The sequence below is a fragment of the Corvus moneduloides genome, chromosome 5 (genome assembly GCF_009650955.1).
Source record: "Corvus moneduloides isolate bCorMon1 chromosome 5, bCorMon1.pri, whole genome shotgun sequence".
Classification (NCBI taxonomy): Eukaryota; Metazoa; Chordata; class Aves; order Passeriformes; family Corvidae; genus Corvus; species Corvus moneduloides.
The window spans coordinates 64,903,142-64,923,217 of record NC_045480.1 but is presented as its reverse complement, the minus strand read 5'-3'; positions in this window follow the sequence as shown (position 1 = coordinate 64,923,217).

Here is a 20,076-nt window from a genome sequence, read left to right as displayed (position 1 = left end):
GCTTGTTCAGGGGGCTGCATGCTGAAGGAAGGGCTTCTGGGAGCCCCAGCTGTCTGATAACTACCCCTTTGCAGTGATGTTATCATGGCCCCATCATCTTTCCCGTATGTTGCTCTTTGCATACCTCTCTCAGCACTTTTCACATAGCTTTTCAGATGAATTTGGTCTAAACAGTTGTAGGGAAGTAGTTGGCTGCTTCTTTCTATTCCTAGAACCATAGAATCGTAGTCATAGAGTCATAGAATCGATAAGGCTGGAAGAGATGTCCAAGGTCATTGAGTCCAAGCTTTGACTGAACATTACTATGTCAACTAAACCATAACAAGAAGTGCCACATCCAGTTGTTTCTTGAAGACTTGCAGGGATAACTTCACCACTTCCCTGGGCAGCCCATTCCAATGCCTAAACACCATTTCAGTGAAGAAATTCTTCCTGATGCCCAACCTGAACCTCCCCTGATGGACCTTGAGCTAGTTTCCTCTTCTCCTGTCACTTGCTATCTGGGAGAAGAGACTGACTCCCCACCAGGAGTGATAAGGTCTCCCCTGAGCCTCCTTTTCCCAAGGATAAACACCCCCAGATCCCTCAGCTTTCCTTCATAGGACTTACTCTAGACCCCTCACCAGTTGCCCTAAATGTCCCTAATTCCCTAATTCCCTAATAGGAATTTAAAACATCATATAATATAACATATATTTAGTTCCAAAAGCCTGCAATATCTCAAGCTTTACATTTTTCAGTACTTGTACCGAGTTAAAAGTACTTTGAAAAGTAGCAGGCACCTTCTCCATTTTGTATGGGTGCCTAAGTCCCACCTAGTCCTGTTATGTCCCAAGAAATTATAATTATTAAATAATTATTTCTAGGTAGTTATGCGGCCTAGGTTGATCTTTACAGTTACTGATTTCTTAGTAGGGTATGATCAAACCAATTTTATCAGTTTGTAATCACATATCAAATTTTCTTTTCATTTTTCTTAGTTTTGTCTTGCTTCTGTGATTAAATTTTTAGTTATCCTTGTGCCATAACATCCTTTACTCCCATGATAGTAATGTTATCCTTAATTGTGGTATCAATTAAATTAATATCAATGCAAATGAGAGTATAAAACCTGAAAGACATCTCTTGATTACATAACCTTGATGTATCTCTTGTCCACAATGAAAATGAAATTTGAATATTTATTATTGCTATTGTTATCATTGTTATTATTATCATTGTTATCACTATTCTTCTCAGGCAGAGTTTATCACAGTAAAGATCATTCCTTCCCTAATTTTGTACAATTTCTTGAAAGAAAGACCTCTTAAAAAAACTGAAAGAAGATTGCCACTGGAGGAGGAGATTGGGAAAAATCATTATAAACCTAACAAATTCATAGGGATTGACAGAAAATCCCCAGAGAAATGTTTAGCTCACAAAGCACATGTCTCTTCAAAGCCTAGAGATTTCAGAGGGACAGAGAAACCTCATGCAGTCTCAAGAAAATTTAAGGACTTACTTTCAGAGGTGAAATGCCTATGCACCCACTTTTTAATTCAAAAGTCATTTCCATGTCAGCATCTGGTGCAGCTCAGCAATGATTTCTTTAAATAGAATTTGATTTTGTCCTGGGTTGCAGTGTATTCTATTACCATCCTCATGAGCTGTTGAAATCAGGCGGGGCAGTGTTTCCCTGCCTGCCCTGCCCCCCTCCCCCCCCCCCCCGCCGGTCTATCTTTCTGTTAATGGCCCATCAATGCCATGCAGCATGACTCAGAGATAACTCCCTCCGGACCATCTTCTCTTAATGAGCCTAATCAACGCCTGGCCTCATGACTCATCATCCCATTGTGAGATGCTCCACCCAGAGGGAGGAACCAAGCATTCCATCCTGGAGGATCAAGTCAGACAACAGGACTCATTTTAAGAACAGCCTCATAAACACCTGGACCAGAGAACACAGTATCCGATGGATATATCATATCCGTTATCACGCAGAAGCTGCCGGGAAAGTTGAAGGCTGCAATGGACTACTCAAAACCACCCTAAAGGCACTTGGTGGGGGGACCTTCAAAAATTGGGAAGTGAACTTAGCAAAGGCCACCTGGATGGTCAATACCCAAGAGTCCATCAATCAAGCTGGTCCCGCCGAGTCTGAACCCTTGCACACAGTGGATGGAGATAGAGTCCCTGTGGTACACCTGAGAGGTATTTTAGGAAAAACTGTTTGGATTAATCCCATGTCAGGCAAAGGCAAACCCATCTGTGGGATTGTCTTTGCTCAAGGACCTGGTTGCACTTGGTGGGTAATGCAGAAAGATGGGAAGCCCATTGTGTACCACAAGGAGACCTAATCTTAGGTGAGAACTGTGTGTAGGGTTTCATTGTATATATGTGTGTGCGTAGAGTTTAAGGAAGGCATTGATTTGTGATGATGTAGATGGTAACAGAATAAGGGGTGGATAATGTCCCGGGTTGCAGCGTATTCTATTACCATCCTCATGAGCTGTTGAAATCAGGCGGGGCAGTGTTTCCTTGCCTCTTCCCCCCAGACTATCTTTCTGTTAATGGCCCATCAATGCCATGCCACATGACTCAGAGATAACTCCCTCCGGACCATCTTCTCTTAATGAGCCTAATCAACACCTGGCCTCATGACTCATTACCCCATTGTGAGATGCTCCACCCAGAGGGAGGAACCAAGCATTCCATCCTGGATATAATCTGAGTTTCTGAACACCAGAGACAACCTTTCCACTGGATTTCCAGAGGACAGGAGCTACATAGCCACCACTGGACCTTCTGAGGAAAAGAGCAGACCCTTCCTACAGGATCACTGCTTCAGGATGACTGCAGCCACCATTCTACCAGACTGCTACCACCACCCTGATTAACAGAGTGTCAGGTTGTATCCTGACTCTTGTCAGTTTAACCCAGTGGTTTTTGCCTTTATTTTTTTTTTCCTTTTATTTCCCTATTAAATTGTTATTCTGACTTGGTGCCTCCCACTAGTTTGTTTTCAAACTAGTACATATTTTAACCTGAGAAAGTATCCCATCTACTAAAATGTTTTCTTTTGGAGAGATTAGAAATTAGAATTAGAAAACAACATCTTTTACAATATATCTTAGACTAGTGAGCATCCTGTGAAAATTATATTTAGAATGAGCAAGAAGAACTTTTAATATTTAACAAAATTTCCCTACCCTAAAGCTCTATGCCATAATGTTTTGTGGTGAGAATTCTCGCCTGCTATTTCACTCATTTATGTATTTATGCACATCTAAAGTAGATCTTTGATGAAAGAGGGTCCTGCCTTTTATAATTATCCAAATTTTTTCTTTAACTGCTATTAGAGGGGTCTTAGCCTTAAACTGAAATAAGTTCTAAATTAAAATAATTAAAGAAAAAACTGTCTCTTAAAAAATACTATATTAATTTAAAGGAGTCTATGTCTATAAATAAAATCAGTGTATTAATAAATTAATATGGCAACTAACCTTTTCAAATTATCAGGGAAATATAATAAAATAGTCCATAAATCTTCTTGCATACAAAGCACTTTTGGGGTTTTTTCCACTCTCCCTCCCACCTTTTTCCTTTAAATACTTCAGGGAACACCTGATAAAACAAAGCAAGAAAGTGGGTTTTTTAAATGGAGAAAATTTACTCACTTGATCTAAAATTTGGAGGGGTAGTAGATGGAAAGAAAATGGCTAGCACTCCAGCTGCACTCAAATTACTGTATCTTTTGAATGGCCCTTCTTTACTGTTGTTTATAGAATGTAAACTGCATGGAAATATATACATTTAATAATACATGTGTCTTGGTTTGAAAGACAGGTGTCTGCTAAGGAAGGCAGGAGCCTTCCTTGGAATGGCAGATGCGACCCCCCCTCCCTCCAACTTATTATAATTTTGAAATCAAGGGGCTTTTAGGCAAAGATATGGGAAATAGGAATAACAGTTCTTTATTATTACATATCTATATGTGTATAACAAGGCAACCAAACAACAATAACTATGGCAGTAACAGCAAACAATCACAAACCCAGTCCCAGCCTTCTCGGCTGTCGGGCCCTTTCCCCTCGGGTGCAGTTCCGCTCGCAGCCGGCAGGGGCGCTGGCGGCTCCCGGTGAGCAGGGCAGGTGCGATGGTTCCCCCGCGGCTGCAGGGGGCGCTCCGGAGCGAGCTCGGGGAGCACGCGGCACCGGTGCTCCGGGGATCCCGGGGAAGGATGGGACAAAAGCTTCACAAACCACTGGGCAGCCGATCCCGGTGTCCGGCCGGACTCTCAGGAACGGCAGGCTGGAACGGCACGGACGAGCACAAATCCCGGGTGGCAGACCAGATGTATCCAAATGGAGAATCCCCCAGAGGTCTGGGCAGGCAGGGCGACCAGGGCTGTAATGTTGTGAAGGCTCGAAGCAACAGCGGGGCCAGGGTGGCCACTGCCTGGCTCCCAGTGGGGCAAGGAAGGCAGGCTTGGGATCCCAGGGTTTCTCCGGCAGAAGGAAAAGCAGCCGATGAAACAGCCTCCCTCTCAGTCCAAAGGCCGGGGACTGACTGTCTGCCACCCAGGTGAAACAAAAGAGTAGCCAGATGCACGCCTCCCCAAATGGCTAGGTCTTTTGTTCTTCTTAACTACCCAGCCATTTGTCCCCCTGGCAACATGTATGGGGAAAATTCCTTTAACAGAAAAAAGAACCAGGAGAACTCCTAAAACCCCAACAACATGTCAACTTAAACTATGAATAGAAGATCATCAAATTTCAAAACAGTTCAAATGAAACCTAACTTCACATCCATCAGACACACAGGACAAAAAAAACTTTGTTTTAAGAATAAGAAGGGTTATTAATCAAAATAGTCCATTACAAACTAATTTTCTATGAGGGTTAGATGCATATTTAAAATTTACAGAATCAGGTCATATAGAAGAGTGCAGTAACAGGACACATCTAAAAGTATCACAAAGCTAGGGAAAAATGATCTAAGAAGCTTGTTTGGTTAGAATTTAGATCAAATTCTATTTATCAATAAATAAAATTATTCTTTATATAGAATATGCAATGTATATTTCATTTCTTATTTCTCATTTTCTCATTTTTTTTAATAGAGGGAAAATAAAGGTAAAAGCCAGGGATTAGGCAGCAATGATTGAAAGAAATTGTGAGCTTTAGGGAAAAAGAAATGAGAATCAAGAGCCAGTACGACACTTCAACACATTTATAAAATGTGATGTAGCTTTGATATTAGTCAGGAAACATAAGAACAAAAGGATTGTACTGAACAAGATAAAATCAGATTCTAGTGACATGCTTGTCCTGTATGTCCAAGCCTGGCTGTAAAACTTAAACTTCATTCTAACCGAGTGAGAACTAAAAGAGAAAGGTCAATTCTGAACAAAACTACGTAAAAGAATATCAGTGACAGGAAAAAATAATGAGATCTTAACTAACAAGTGCTACTTTCAGAGGAATTACACATGTGAAAGTTAGGTGTGATTCAGATGATACAACTTCAACACATAGAACTACATCACTGATGCCTTAAGTTTTAACTTCTATAGTTTTCAAATCCTGTACTGCTTAGTGTGTAACTCTAAAGTTTCTTGTGGCCTGTTAACTCCTGCTCTCTCTCAAGCTGGTTAGACATAACAAACCTCTCTAGGTTTGCACATCAAGGACACCAGGCCCCTAAATGTGTAAACTAAAAAGACTCTGAAGGGGGGCAAACTTGGGGTAATTATATCATGAACTGAGGTTATAATTGGAGAATTAACCCTGATATGCCAATGAACCAAACTTATAACAGCATGATGAACTTGTGACCTGAGGTCCATCTTGGGTGTAGACTTTTAACTCCCCAAGGTATACCTTGACGAGCCTTCAAATAAACACCTACCTTTATTCCCTTATTCTTGTCTAGTCTCTGGTTTTAGGTGGCCATCTCAGACATCATCGTGAACTTCAGCTCTTAAAGAACACAGTACCCCAGAGCTATAAAAACTGGAAATTTGGAGTCTCAGTTTTCAGCCAATCTAAAATTCACGAATTTCATTGAATTTGCTCATGCCTTAGAGATAAGTATGGACACAATTTTAGAAGACCAGGTACAATTTGAAAATGGCTGGTCCAAGCAATCAAACCTATAAGCAGTCAGATTATCTTTCATTATTTCTGTCTCCTTCATGCAGTATAACATCAAAGAGTGAAAAGAAATATTAGTGTGGTTCAAATATTAAATCTGAGATTTCAATGAACCTCTGCAGAAAAGGCTGAAGTTTTGTGATGGACTTAATTCTCTTATATTTTCTATGGCAGAACAAGAGAAAAGGATGTCTTTTTTCTAGAAAGTGTTGTATTCACCTCTCACAACTGTTTTCATGTAATATATTCACCAGGGGATAACATTTACTCGGCAAATATATTTATATCACACTAAACACTTGTCACAGTCCTAGAATTAGATATTTTACATAGCTCTATAAACTTAATGTTCTAGTTATATAAGAAGCTTAAATATGCCAGAAATAAATATTGATTTCTGGAGCTCAGCCACCATAAGGGTGATGGCTGTAAAAGACACTCACAGAGGAATAAATAATATTTACTTTTCCCTACACAGACCCTTATTCTAAATTATTGAACAAGTGGCATGTTTGAATTAAGCACATAAAAATGTGCATCTTTCTGTTTCAGTCTTTACTATAAGCACTAAAATTTTCTCTAGTAGCCCAGATTATAATCCAAGCAATACGACATGAAGATTTGTAGAATATAAAAATGGCTAAACTTTGATTTGCAGAGAAACGGAGCTTAAATTATCCAGCTAGATAAACAAACATTTGAAGACTCTTTACATAATTGAAAATTTGAAGACTCTTTACATAATCAAAAAACTTAATAAAACACAAACCAAGACTTTTAAAAGGAAATCCTATCACTCGTTCCATAGCAGGTTTCATGATAGTTATTTTAATAAAGATTAATTTCCCTAAGGTTATATATGACCAATGGAAGATCGTACTATAAATAAATTCCTTGTTTCGCACAACCACAACTCTTCTTGAAGCATCTTTTTAAGAGGGACAGCCAGCAAGGTTTTCCCGACCTGACAGGACATTTCTCATGGTTTTCACTTTGAACATGAGGGCCAGCCATAGACACTACACACATTGGCATTGGTACCTGGGCAGGGGAAATCTCCACTTTAACTTTTGGCTCTGATGTCTCTGGTTTCCCTTGCTGCTTTACAGTGTTTTCAGTGCAAAAAACTTTTCCTTTGTCATACGGATACATGCTGCTCAAGAGGAAGAAAAAAAAGTGAGTGATCTTACCCTTGACTGAGCAAGCCTTGGTAGAACATGTGGATCCAATATGGACTTTCTTCATTGGGACAAAAAGAAGGACTTGGTTTTCACTGACCAACTTCATTCTGCACAAATTTTTGATTCACTGCTTACTGTATTTCTCTTTGTGGTGTAAAAGGCACTTCTTCCAGAGCCTAAAGCCATAAAAATTTGGCATTCTCTGTATGTTCTTCCCCATCTCCTCACCTAAAAACCCCAAAACAAGCTGACAAAAGGATACAGCCTCAAACTCAGTGCTATGGATTCAGTGCTGTAAATACGTGCTTCCCTGGAAGGCAGTGGCAAATGAAGGGGCTGCTGCATCCACAGGGCGGCTGGCTTCTACTTCCCCCTGGCTTCTTCTGGGTTTCTGCTGGTAAAGTCCAGGCATGTGTTTAAAAGAGATTTTTTGACATTTTTACATCTTACTCTGGCACCATGAGTGCAAGCACAGTTCATAAATCAGACAATGTGACCTATTCAACTTGCATACTCCCAAGAGCCAACCCTAACAGGAAATATGAAACTTGCAGTGTGCTGGCTATAGACAACAAGCTGAGCAAGGCAGGCAGCTAACAGTAACCCTACAAAAGTGGGAATAGGCAACATATTTTCATTTTGGCATCTTTAACAAGATTTGCATGTCTTTTAAATTACAGTTAAACACCGTGTGTTCCAGGTTCTTTAGAAATGAAATAAAAAGGATTTCCTTGTTCGTATTTAAAGGTAATTGATTTTCAAGCTTCCTGCCATTACCCATGCTAGAGTCAGACTTGCAGTGCATAGTATGCAAAGTGGGTCCCTAAACTAGTCTGAAGTTCAGAAAGCAGCAGCATACTCTGCCCCAGCTCTGCTTTTCTGGAAGTTCAAAGGAAATCTCGTGATTGGCAGTAATTTCCAACACTGCTGGACTGCATCAGAATGATAATTGGAGATATTAGTTCTTGAAATAAATACTTTCTACCAATAAAGCTCTCATAAAAGATTTGAATTCATGACTTTCCTAATGAGCATGTGGCCATAAGAGGCTGTATAATGATAAAGAGCCTTATTGATCAAAGAATTTTCATATTTTACTGTGCACTTGTAACTACATGTCAGTGATATGACCTAATCTATCTTCCTTATCAAATTTAAAGAGGATAATCTTATACAAAAAACCAAAATCTAAACTTAGCAAATCTCATAAATATGTGCCGTAAGTTAAAAACAGTCTGAAGCATCATAGAAATCTGTTGACTGTAGCTAGTTATGCTCCTTTAAAAACATGCTTATATTTTGGAAAACAGGCAGGATTAAGCATGCATCATCACGCATCTTGACTGAGAAAAGGAATGAAAGGAGAAACTAGTAGAAAGAAGATTTTAGGAAAGTTTTTCCCAACTTTTATAGCCTCTTAGAATCAGGGCTTTTCATTATTGTTTCATACGTTTGGTTTTAGTCATGTTCCATGACTAAATCTCCCTGTAGTTAATAGTAATGTCTAAATTTTTGATCAAGACACATGTTTTTAATTTTTAGTTGAGAAATGGAAATTAGAAATGTCCTCTTTTTATTTCTGTTAAATTTTATAATAGTTCATCACCCTTTTACCCTAAAATTAAGATGCTGTCATAGTCCTCTTAGATTCAGATGTAACAGTAACAATGTCTAAGCAAAGGCAATGAGAAGAGTAGGATATTAATGAAAAAACGGTAGAAAATGGCAAAACTATAGAGTTACTTTTTGATATTTACTTAGAGGATTTCCCCATGTATTGTATTTATATATCTTGTTTCAAAATGTATTTAAAAGCATGTGTGAAGGAGATTCACCTGCATAAATACATATAACTATTCAGTATTTCATAACCTTTTATTTCTTTCTTCAATAACCCCAAAATTGGTCATATTTTGCAGTTTATTCAAGTATGAAAGACAATTATTCTATGTTATGTTTTAATTAGCAATCTAGATTTCAGCAAAACAGCAAGTAACCATCATAATATTTTCATTTCTAATGCATACCTAAAGGAAATTTTTTTAGTCTAGAGACTAGAAAATGTTTTGTTCAAGGAAAACTTTATTTCCAATCATAGGAATTATGATGGAATTTTTACATGTGCTTCTCAAGCAAGTTCTTAGATGTACTTGGTTCTCAAAAAAATATCAAAAAATTTCAGTGTAACCATAAGGATAGAAACTTGCTTCATTTAAGCTTATCCATTCTGAGATATTCATAAAAATGTACTGAAAATACATTTTCTTTCGAGTTTGGGATGAATGATTATCTAAAAACATGAAAACATGGAAAAAGGATGAATATTTTTTTCCTTTTGAATGATTATCTCAATTTTTTATTTTTTTATTACTCTTCCAACTATACAGCTCCCTAGGTTAGGAAACACACTGTGTTCACCTTTTCTCTAGTTCTTGAAAAACATTCTTTTGAATTGACTGCAGTGCCCAATTCTCTCTTCAAAGAAATCATGTATTTAACCTTATTACTAATGTAGACATCTCAGCCACTGCTTATTATCAAAGTAAATACGTTATTCTACTACTAACAGTCATCCTTATGCTGAGTAAAATACTAACTCTCATAAGTAGTTCTTTCCTTGGTATTCTTCATCTTAAGTTCTGTATACTATGGCTGAATGTCCATGTCTTGGAGGTGAAAATGAACACAGAGGTATATTGTTGGGGTGGCTCAGCCTGCTCTCGGGCTGAAACCATCAAATGTCAGTCACCAGAAGAGATCACTGCGGTCTAGGTTACCTCCCCCTGGATGGCTCCCAATCCTAAATTACCTCCCCCTGTTCCAGAAAATTCTCCCTTTTGTAGTTATTAATTGGTTCCCTGTTATGACTCCTGCTTCCCTGTTTTCCCCATTTGTTCTGAAAAATTGTATCCTGCCCTCTGCTTGTACCCCATTGGTTGTTTTCCCTTTCCCTGCCTTGCTCCACCCCCCCATAAAGGGGACTAGCCCGCGTCTCCTCGGCGCTTTTTGCTGGTCCCTGGTCCCTCCTGCAAATAAACGTGTTGGAACTCACACCAGAAGCCCCTCCCGCCTTCTTTGCCTCCGGGCTAACGCCAGCCTGATCATCGGCTGCCCGACGACGTGCTTCCTCTGAGGAGGAGCCAGCGCACGCACCCATCTCACGCTGATTCCACTGAGCCGTCCAGCGAGGACGCTGTGGAGGCCAACGCTGCGTCCCCTCTGCCCGAGGGCACGCCGGGGCTTGTGCTGACAAGCCCCCGGTTGTGTTAGTATATTACCAAATAGGAAACGAAAAAACCTCCACTTTTCTTCATAATATGAAAAAACTTTAACCTTTGCTTGACGAGGTGGAATAGACCTTAGGAATGGATAGCAATGCAATGTCATTTCACATACTTTTATATCTGTGTTGTACTTGAGGGGAGAAGAAGTGGCATATATTTTTAAAATTTTAATTTGTTTTCAGTTTTCCTCTGTATTAAATCAGCTTTTCTTCCTACATCACCAAAAAGAGGAAAGAATCAAATCGGAGAGACTGGATATAGATTAGCATAGTGATGGAGATAATGCAGTTTGCATGTATGATAGCAAGTACAAAGATCCTCAGGATAATAGCAAACTGGGGCACTCTGCCTTACGGACTACTGGAAAACAGCTTCAAAGAGAAATAAAGCTTAAAACAGTCTTATCTATCACACTTATCAACAGTTCCCTTCCTACATAGTTTCTTAGTTCTTGGATTCATTCTGAAAGCCGGGAGATATTCACCCAAATTAATCAATGAGCCAGGTAACAGAAACATAAGGTGATTAGCTTAAGCTGGACGATTAAGCTTTTGAATGTCTGGATTTTGGGAGCTGAATCACTCTCTTTGAAACTGTTTCCAGCAGTGTAACTCCAAGTCCTCATTAAGCCTTGCTTAATACTAAGCTACATGATTTTAATATTTATTTCTCATGTCCACTCCCCTCAGCCTCCCCATCCAGTGTTTGGGGATGTAGTGGAGAGGGGCAAAGCTAAGAAAGTAAGTTTGTGCTCTAGAAAGTGAGTGTGGGATCTGCACCCCTGTGAGACAACTACTTGCTGTTAAATATGGTTTGGAGGGAAAGTTCTCGCCAGCAGCAGGCCCTGGTTCCTCTTGCAAGCAGGCAGGGCTCAATTTCTCTATTGATATCCGTTCCCAAGCAACCAGCAAATGGAAGATCTTTTACTACAGACTATTAAACTTCCAAAAAAGACTATGCAGCCCTTCAACTCTTTTATATGTAGTCAATATTTTGAATATTTAAAACAGCTATCAAGAAGTTGCAAGATACTAATCATCCAGAATATTATGTTTGTGCAAGTTTGTGGTCCTGATTCAAGTATGTTTTTCCTGTGATTTTCTTTCAGTTTATTAAATATGTTAACTCTTATAAAAGAAGAATTAGGAGTTTGCTTTCAGGATTTTTTTCTGAATCTACTTATTAGTTTGGTTGAGTTTGTTGTTTGGGGTTTATTTTTAATCTTTTCAAATGATCACTGCTATTTTCCAAATAAAAATCACAGCCTCAAGTGCTTATAGCAGAAACATGGCAGAGTGAAAAGCTGAGAGTTTTCAGGCAATATAAAAAAAAACCCACAAAAATGATTTTCACATGTACAAGACACTTATATGCTGTTTTAGGTGCTCCATTAAAAGAGCAAGTTAAAATCAGTCAGCTCAAGTGTTCTCAGATAAAAACCTTTCAAGCTGTGATGTCACATGCATCGCGTCCTTTGTCTTGACAATGCTCCTGAGTGATAATGCTGGCCTCAAAGCTCATTTTTTGCACTTGATGTTACCTTTTTTCCCCCACGTGCATTATCTAATAGCTATAGAGACGTTAACTTCCTCAGCCATTTCTTTTTCCCAGGTCCCATTCTTTCATGAAGACCTGCAGCTCTTTACAGCTGGCACATGGCATCACCTGATTGATAGACCATTCCACAAAATTTCAGGGAATCCTTCACCAAATAATTTAACTAAAGTAAACAGCCTTGGTATCATAGAAAAGATTCTTGCATGAATAAACACTGACCTATAAGATGGAAAAGTAAGTAGACGTAAATATTTAACTTTTGCAGTGAAGGGAAGTTTCCCTTTTACTTCCTTTGTACAAAGAGTTTAAAGCAGGATGAAGCACTGAACAATTACTCTAGATGCTGGATCTATGGCTGAGATAATAAAAGAGAAAACCAGTAAAATTCATTGTCTGTGTGCTGCAGTTCTTGTACAGTCTCTTCACTTTTCATCAGCTTTTTTAAAACAGCTGTTCAATATATAAGGTGTGTCGCGGGTTTGGTTTTTCCCGGGCGGAAACACCAATTTAGTGTAGTGGTTTGGTCCAAAATACTCATTACTGTTTATCTGCTGTGAGATAAGAATTAGGAGAAATGCAAAGCAGGCACCAAACTTGAAAGAATATAAAGAAGTTTATTAACAGACCTAAAAGAAGAAAAAAAAATTATACCACCTTCAGAACTCTCCTCCTCCCCCCACCTTCCTCCCTTCTCCCACTGACAATGTAAAAAGACAACCCTTAAGATGTTCAGTCTGTTTACCACTTCCATAATAACCTTGTTCAGTCCATTTAGAAAGAGAAGTCTCTTCTTGCTCATGCTATGAAAACAGTATCACAACGAGACAGCCGCCCACTTCCAAATATTGTTCAGTCCATTCAGGAAGAGGAGTCTCTCTGCCTGCGTGTGAGTCCTTTCCCCCGACTTGCAGCTTTTCCCGCAACTGCTTTCAAGGGTCCACTCTTGAAGTTTTTTGGGGTACAATTTTAAGGTTGAGCCATTCAGAAACAAAAACAGAGGCCTTTCTCCTGCCCTGGGAGCAAAGGGTCTTCATCATCTTCATCGTTAGGACTATCTCTGGGAGCATCTCTAGGAACTGAGGTTTTCTCCTTTCCTATTTGGAGCAAAAGTCCTCATCTGGTTCATCTCTACGGACTGAGGTTTTCTCCTTTCCCGTTTGGAGCAAAAGTCCTCATCTGGTTCATCTCTCCCTGTCCAAACTTCTCATGAAATTACAGCTGCGTCAGCATCTGCCTATCTCAACGCAGGTGCTTTTGCTTATGAGCTGAACACTCCACCCCCCCATATCTTCATGAAATTACAACGGGATACTCTGATATATCATAGCTTCACAACAGAATTTCAGCTTTAAGCATCTCCTCTCTCTCTTCCCTCAGGTTTTCAGCTCTTCACAGCAATAAAAAGGGTTAATCTCACCTCGGCCTTGCAGCTTTGCAGCTGGAATGTTGAATTTTTCTTATCGCAGTGGAGAGGGGGGAGAGCCGAGCCGCTCCGGCTGCCCACGGCAAGGCAGTGGGGGGGTTCCATGGCTGGAACAGGTCCATGGCTCCAGGATGGCCGTGGCCCGGCCCGGCCTGGCCCAAGCAGGGCCTGGCCGGGCCCACTGGGCCCTACTCGGGCCCTGCAGCCACCTGTCCCAGTGCTGGAAACGAGAGAGAGCTTGGAGGGGGAGTTTGCCTATTCTTAAATGTGGATCACAGAGGTGGTCACAACTTTAAGTGGCTTAGAGAATTGTCCATATTCAAACTGGCCAGCTGATAGGTTCTGTCAGTTCCCAGAGGAAACTGTAAGCACCCCTTAGCAAGGACGTCCCTTCCGGGACTATGCTTGCTAACCTATGACAGGTGTTAATTGTCAAAGCAGAGAGTAAAGGAAACCTGCCACCCAAGGATACAGAAGAGGCTGTTTCTCTTGAAATTCATCAGTAAATATTAAAAGTCCCTTTTAACAATTCTACTTAGAAAACATCAGGTTAACAGAATGATTGAGGAAGTTAGAAATAATTATAAAAATAATTTTGTACTAAAGTTTATGTGCTGATTTTATAATTTCTCAGCTAAATTATTCCACAGTTCCAACTAGGACTGCTGCTTGAGAAAATAATGACAAGGTTGGAAAGTGCCAACTGACTATAATTTTTGCTATGTTAATATCTGGATCCCATAGAAGTTAAATTTGCAAGATCATTTAATAAAATATCAGAAATATGGTATAAATTTGATACCGTAAAAATGACAGGCATCCTTAAGTAGGTTTGGGGGTTTTTTTAATGCTGATATAACATATTTAGAGAAAACCTTTAATATTTTATGGTAACAGAGTTTAACCTTGCTATACTTGCCACAGTGGTGAGCAAACATTTAAAATTAATTTTATATCAAAATATATCTCTATAGCCATTTTAAATTCATATATAAGTAAATTGATTTCAGCGGGAGTTATGTACTTAATCACCTTTGAGAAAGTGGGCCTCAGTCCCTAATCAAGTCTCCTTAAATATGCTAACTGAATTGTTTTGAAAGTGCTGACATTCTGGAGCTCTGCATTATCACTGGGTGTTTCTGGGTATTCTAGGTAATAACACATATCTAATCTTGTTTAAGAAAACACAATTTGGTAATTGGCAAAGCGTTTTCCGTAATTACTACCGACTTTCGTCTTGTAAGTATTATATAGCTTTGGATGTTTATCTGGGATGTAAACAATAAATAGTACTGCATAATTTTTTTAATATCCTTCTAGACAAATCTATCTATAGATGTCTGTATTATCTGTCTCAGACTGGTGTAATATTTCCTTCCTGCTGAGTTCAGCTAGTTATTTCTTTTTTTTTTTCATTTTAGATTGTGCTTTTCTGACGTCAGAATTGCATACAATAAGGCTTCATTCTTCAAGGCTACAGGACTCTAACAACCTTGGGCTCATCATGTTCAGGAAGGTGGATCTTTCCAGAGAGATTACACTAAGTGTTAAATCATGATTTTAAAAAAATTGGTATTTTAAATAACTGCATATTTTCTTCTGAATGGTTCTTCAGAGCTTTCATTCTGTAGAAAGCCTTTGTGTTTTAGTGAAAGATCTTGAACTACAGGAGATTCTTTAGAGCAGATCCCTGATTCATACTAAGTTCTGCATAATGTTAGCATGAATTCAAGTAGGGAATTAGATATTCGATTATGTATAGTCTGATAAAAATCATCTTTCTACCATTTAAACTTCAACATTAGGGATTAACATCCCAATGGAAATTGTGTCTTTAAACAAAGAGTTAAACAGTATACTGGAGTAAAGGAAAATAGGCAAGTGTGTTCAAAAGGAGGGAGAAGAATTGGTGGGGCAGAATTTAGAAGGGACTAAATTGATAATTTTCACATGAGAGACTAACAGACTTTGAGCTTTTTTCAAGTATAGGATTTTTTTATTTTATCCAAAACTATTGAGTTAAAAATTGAGATAAACTTGGAAAAGTGAGGGAAACCTGAATGTAGATACTGAGGAGAAGCAAATAATAAGATTTCTGTAAGAAGATGATAGGGCTCTAGACCTTCAGATACATGGAAAACTGTGCAACATGATATATGAGATGGAAAGATAAGGAAGAGATGTCATGCTAGGCTAGGCACGAGAGGGAAGTAGGAAGGAAATGTTTATTAGAAAACACAGAAAAAATAGTTTGGTAGTAAAGAGAACAGTCATTTAAGAGAAAAATGGAGGATGGTGGGATAAGTGGATTAAGATGGTTAAAACCAGCAACAAAAACAACAAGACAATTATACATGAGAGAAGAAAGAAAATCCCTGGGAAAAAAAAAAGTGAAAAACAGAGGCACAGACCACAGTTGAGGATGAGTGGAACAGAAGATAAAAATAAATAACATGCCAGTTAGCAGGGTGTTTCTCACTGTAAATTATGCATAAACTTTAAGCTAAAATGAATTTTACATGCTGCATGGAATGTGTTGATACGCACGGAGTCTTATCTGAAGACCACTCAAATCAATGGTAGAAACCTCCTGTGGTTATTTATAGGCTAAAATCACACTTGTAACTTTGTAGATCCAAAACAAGAGCTAAAATTTGACCTATGAAAAACACGTATATTTTGGGAGGACTTTGATCATGCCTCTGCTTAAGCAAGCTCCTTGCAAAAGCTCTGAGTGCTGCTGAACTGAGGTGCTGCAGGGGGGTCTGTGGATACAGGATTGCCGAACTCAGCCCCTTGCTTCCCAAGGTCAACAGATTTAATTGTAATACTGTTCAAGGCTTTTGTGACTGACACTTTTGTGGGTATCACAAAATATCTTGCAGATTTCAGGCAAATAATATTTTGTTGAATGAAAGCCTGAGTATATTCTCTATCACAATTGTAGCAATTCAGTATCAATCTGGCAGCACCATCATGCTTAAAATTCTGTGCCCACTGCCATCATCAGTCTGGTTTTTTTGAGTGGTTTATAATTCAGCTATTTTAAATCATACTAGCATGAATCTCAACTTACAAGTTCTTATTCTGGATGTATTTTGTTCTCACAATATTGCATTTAAATTGTTTCATTCTCTTTTTAGGTTAGCAACTGAAAGAAATAAATGTTTCAGGAAATACTGTTGCTGGCTTTTTACTACATAGTGCTTATTTAAAAAAGGAGAATTCACTCATATTACATCGCCAGCTCAGACAATCAGGAGAAACTAATTCAATACCACTTGTGAAATTTGTCAATGTATTCTTTTACAAGTACGCTATCATTGCAACAATAGCTTCACTGCATGGCAGGTTCCCTGCTTTGGTCAAGAAGAAGAGAAACCTTTATATTCAGCCAAATAAGATTTTAAGGCAGTTCTTTGCTTAAATACATCTGCCTGTTTTGGGTGGGGTATTTTAGGTTTGAATTTCCAGTTTCTGACATGTACACAGGAGTTCTAAGCTTCTTATTCTCCAAATGTGCCTTTTCCCACTACCAGTTTCCAGTCACTGTTACGCAAGTAGCCACATACATTTAACTAGCTACCATATTGAGTGAACAAATACTCATATTTGTCCTTCTGGCAAACATCATCTTTACAAAATAATGTAAACAATCTAAGGGGTTGTATTTTAGAATCTAGATGACCTTTGCTGTGATCCTTCACTCAAACGAAAGCAATAGTTAAGTAACACTCAAAGATACTTAATGCCATGCCAGGCAATTCATGACCTGTGTGTCACCTCTTCCTTAGGAAGCAGTTTTTACCTTAACTGTTGTTCTGATCCTTTCCTATTTTTATATAAGCCACATAAGCGTTACCCACGACTAGGGAATTTCTAGTTTTCTGTTGTTCGCTTTCAAAAGAAGTTTCTTTGAATATTCCCCTTCATAAACACATACCTGCTCTTTGATTTTTCCCTTAGTTCACATAGACTCATTTCACATGGAAATTTGCAGAACCTTCATTCAAAATTCAGTGAGATTCTATGGAATGGGCTTCCCAGCTTTTATCAGTTTTCCATAAGCCACAAGGTCAACTTAAGCAGATAAATAAAAGCATAGTTTTGATACAGTTTTTATTTCATACTACATGCTATCCTAGAAAACAATTTTTTAAAATTTATATATTTATATAGCGACACACATGTATAAATTTATATATATATATGTATACAGGGATATAATACCTCTCCATATGGTCCAAAATACACCAGGAAACTCCTATCCAATACTGAACAGAGGGAAAGGCAGGTTAGTTTATTCCTTGGGCAGTAAGACATTGCTCTTACAGTCAGAAGCAGAGCCTTCTACTGATATTTACAAACTGTTTTCAATTTTCAAAGCACTTAACTATAGCTTAAACCATATACACCATAACAATTTGGGCCTCCATGAGAGAATTCATTAAAGACCCATCACCATTTTACAAATGGGTAGGCAGAGAGGTTCAGCCAGTTATCTCAAGATAAAAGCATTATTATTGAAATCAGACTTAAAAGATCACTCCTGGTTAACTGGTCCAAGGAAATGCAGCAATTAGAGCTCAGTTCTATCAAGAACCAGCCCAGAAAGTATTACAGGACAGCAGGTCCCACATACCCTAACTTAAACCCATGCAACTTTAATGAGACTGTACAAATCAAGGTAAAATTAGATCAGAGAGTTGCATCTAGATGAAAAGAGTTTATAATGAGGTGGGGGCCAGCCTCTTCTCCCAGGCAACCAATGACAGCACAAGAGGAAACAGACTCAAGTTGTTCCAGGGAGGTTTAGACTGGATATTAGGGAACAATTCTTCACTGAAAGGGTGATCAGGCACTGGAGTAGGCTGCCCAGGGAAGTGGTGAAATCACCATCCCTGGAAGTGTTCAAATGATGTGTGGATGTGGCACTTGGGGACATGGCTTAGTGGTGAACATGGCAGCATTAGGTTAACAGTTGGACTCAATGATCTTAGAAGTCTTTTTGAACCCAAACTGTTCTGTGATTCTATGAATAGGAATAAGTAATGACAAAAAGGAGGTATAATTCTAGACATTTTACGGGTAAGAGAAATAGATAATCTATACTACAGAACATTAAGGCTTAAAGCACTTGAGAGATAGAAAAGGCTAATTTAAGGTTGATTTTATTGTCTCACTGTATGCTCTTTTTTTTACAAATCAGGTTTGCATCAATCAAGTAAGTGCAGTTCTAAATTTATTATGAATCCTGTTTCAATCACTGTAGAGGATAACATCACAGAACAAGAAATTTTTTTTACCAAAAGATACTCAATGCCTTCTTATTTTTCTCCTTCTTGTGAAATTTGAATTACTGATGGACTTACTTTCTGAAATGTCATAGCATACCTGGATTATCTCATACATAAAATATTTCTGGCCAAATATAAAGAAAAACAACAAATAAAAAACCAAGAAGAGCAAAATTGCACAGAATTTGTTAATAGGTGGTGCTATGATTTCTTATGTGTGATGCACGGGAAGTGCTAGTACGCATGCCAAAAAAAGCTGTCAACTGAGAAATCTTGGTTGCTGATGATAAAATAAGTGGTGTGTAACACAGAGGCAAAGACCTTTTCCCTGGCTTTCCTTGCATACAAAAATTACTTTGAGAAAATTAGGTAAGTCTAATAAGAACATTAGCAATAAAACTGGTGGGTACCAAATAGTTTCACAGTGTGACAAGAACTCTGAAAAGGTCAGTTTCCTACTATTTGATGTAACAAAACTCTGTGATTTAAAAAAAAAAAAGAAAAAAAAAGTAAAGCACTTTAGGAAACTCAAGATATTTTTCTCAAGATGATTTTTTCTAAGGAGTAATTTTTCCTACTACTGATCAATAGTACTGGGAAAAGAGGAGATTCATCTACTGATGCCTATTTTCTTCCTCTCTAATACAAATGTGACCCTTAACTTGTCAAGGGTTTAGTCACTTTTGTCTTCTCCTACACAGTATTACTGAAACAGAATGAACAACAAATCATTTTAGCAGCTACAAAAGAATTAGCTAGGAAAAAATATTAGTCTGTAGAAAATGTTTTTGGATAAGTACATTTCATTAGAGGATAAGATCTCAAAGAAATTAAGGGCATTACTTAGGCATTCCTGTTTCATAAACAATATAACTGCAACAATAAAAAGGACCAAACGCAATTATTAATAGCATCTGCCATATTCTCATCCAGAACAAACCCCTGCTTCTGTACATTCCACTTATATAAATTTCTAAGGTAAGGACTTGTCTATTTTCAGAATCTTAGAAAATCACAGTATGAACTACTTATCTGCAAATAAGCCGTGGTTCCAAAAGGAGTCTGAATAGATTAGGTCTCAGTAGGGCTTCATTCTAACATAACTTCACACACTTTGTCAATAGAAAGGATTTGTAGTTTTTTTCTTGGAGTTTCCAGAACAGAACAACAAGCTATGAATGCTTGGGGGCACAATTAAAA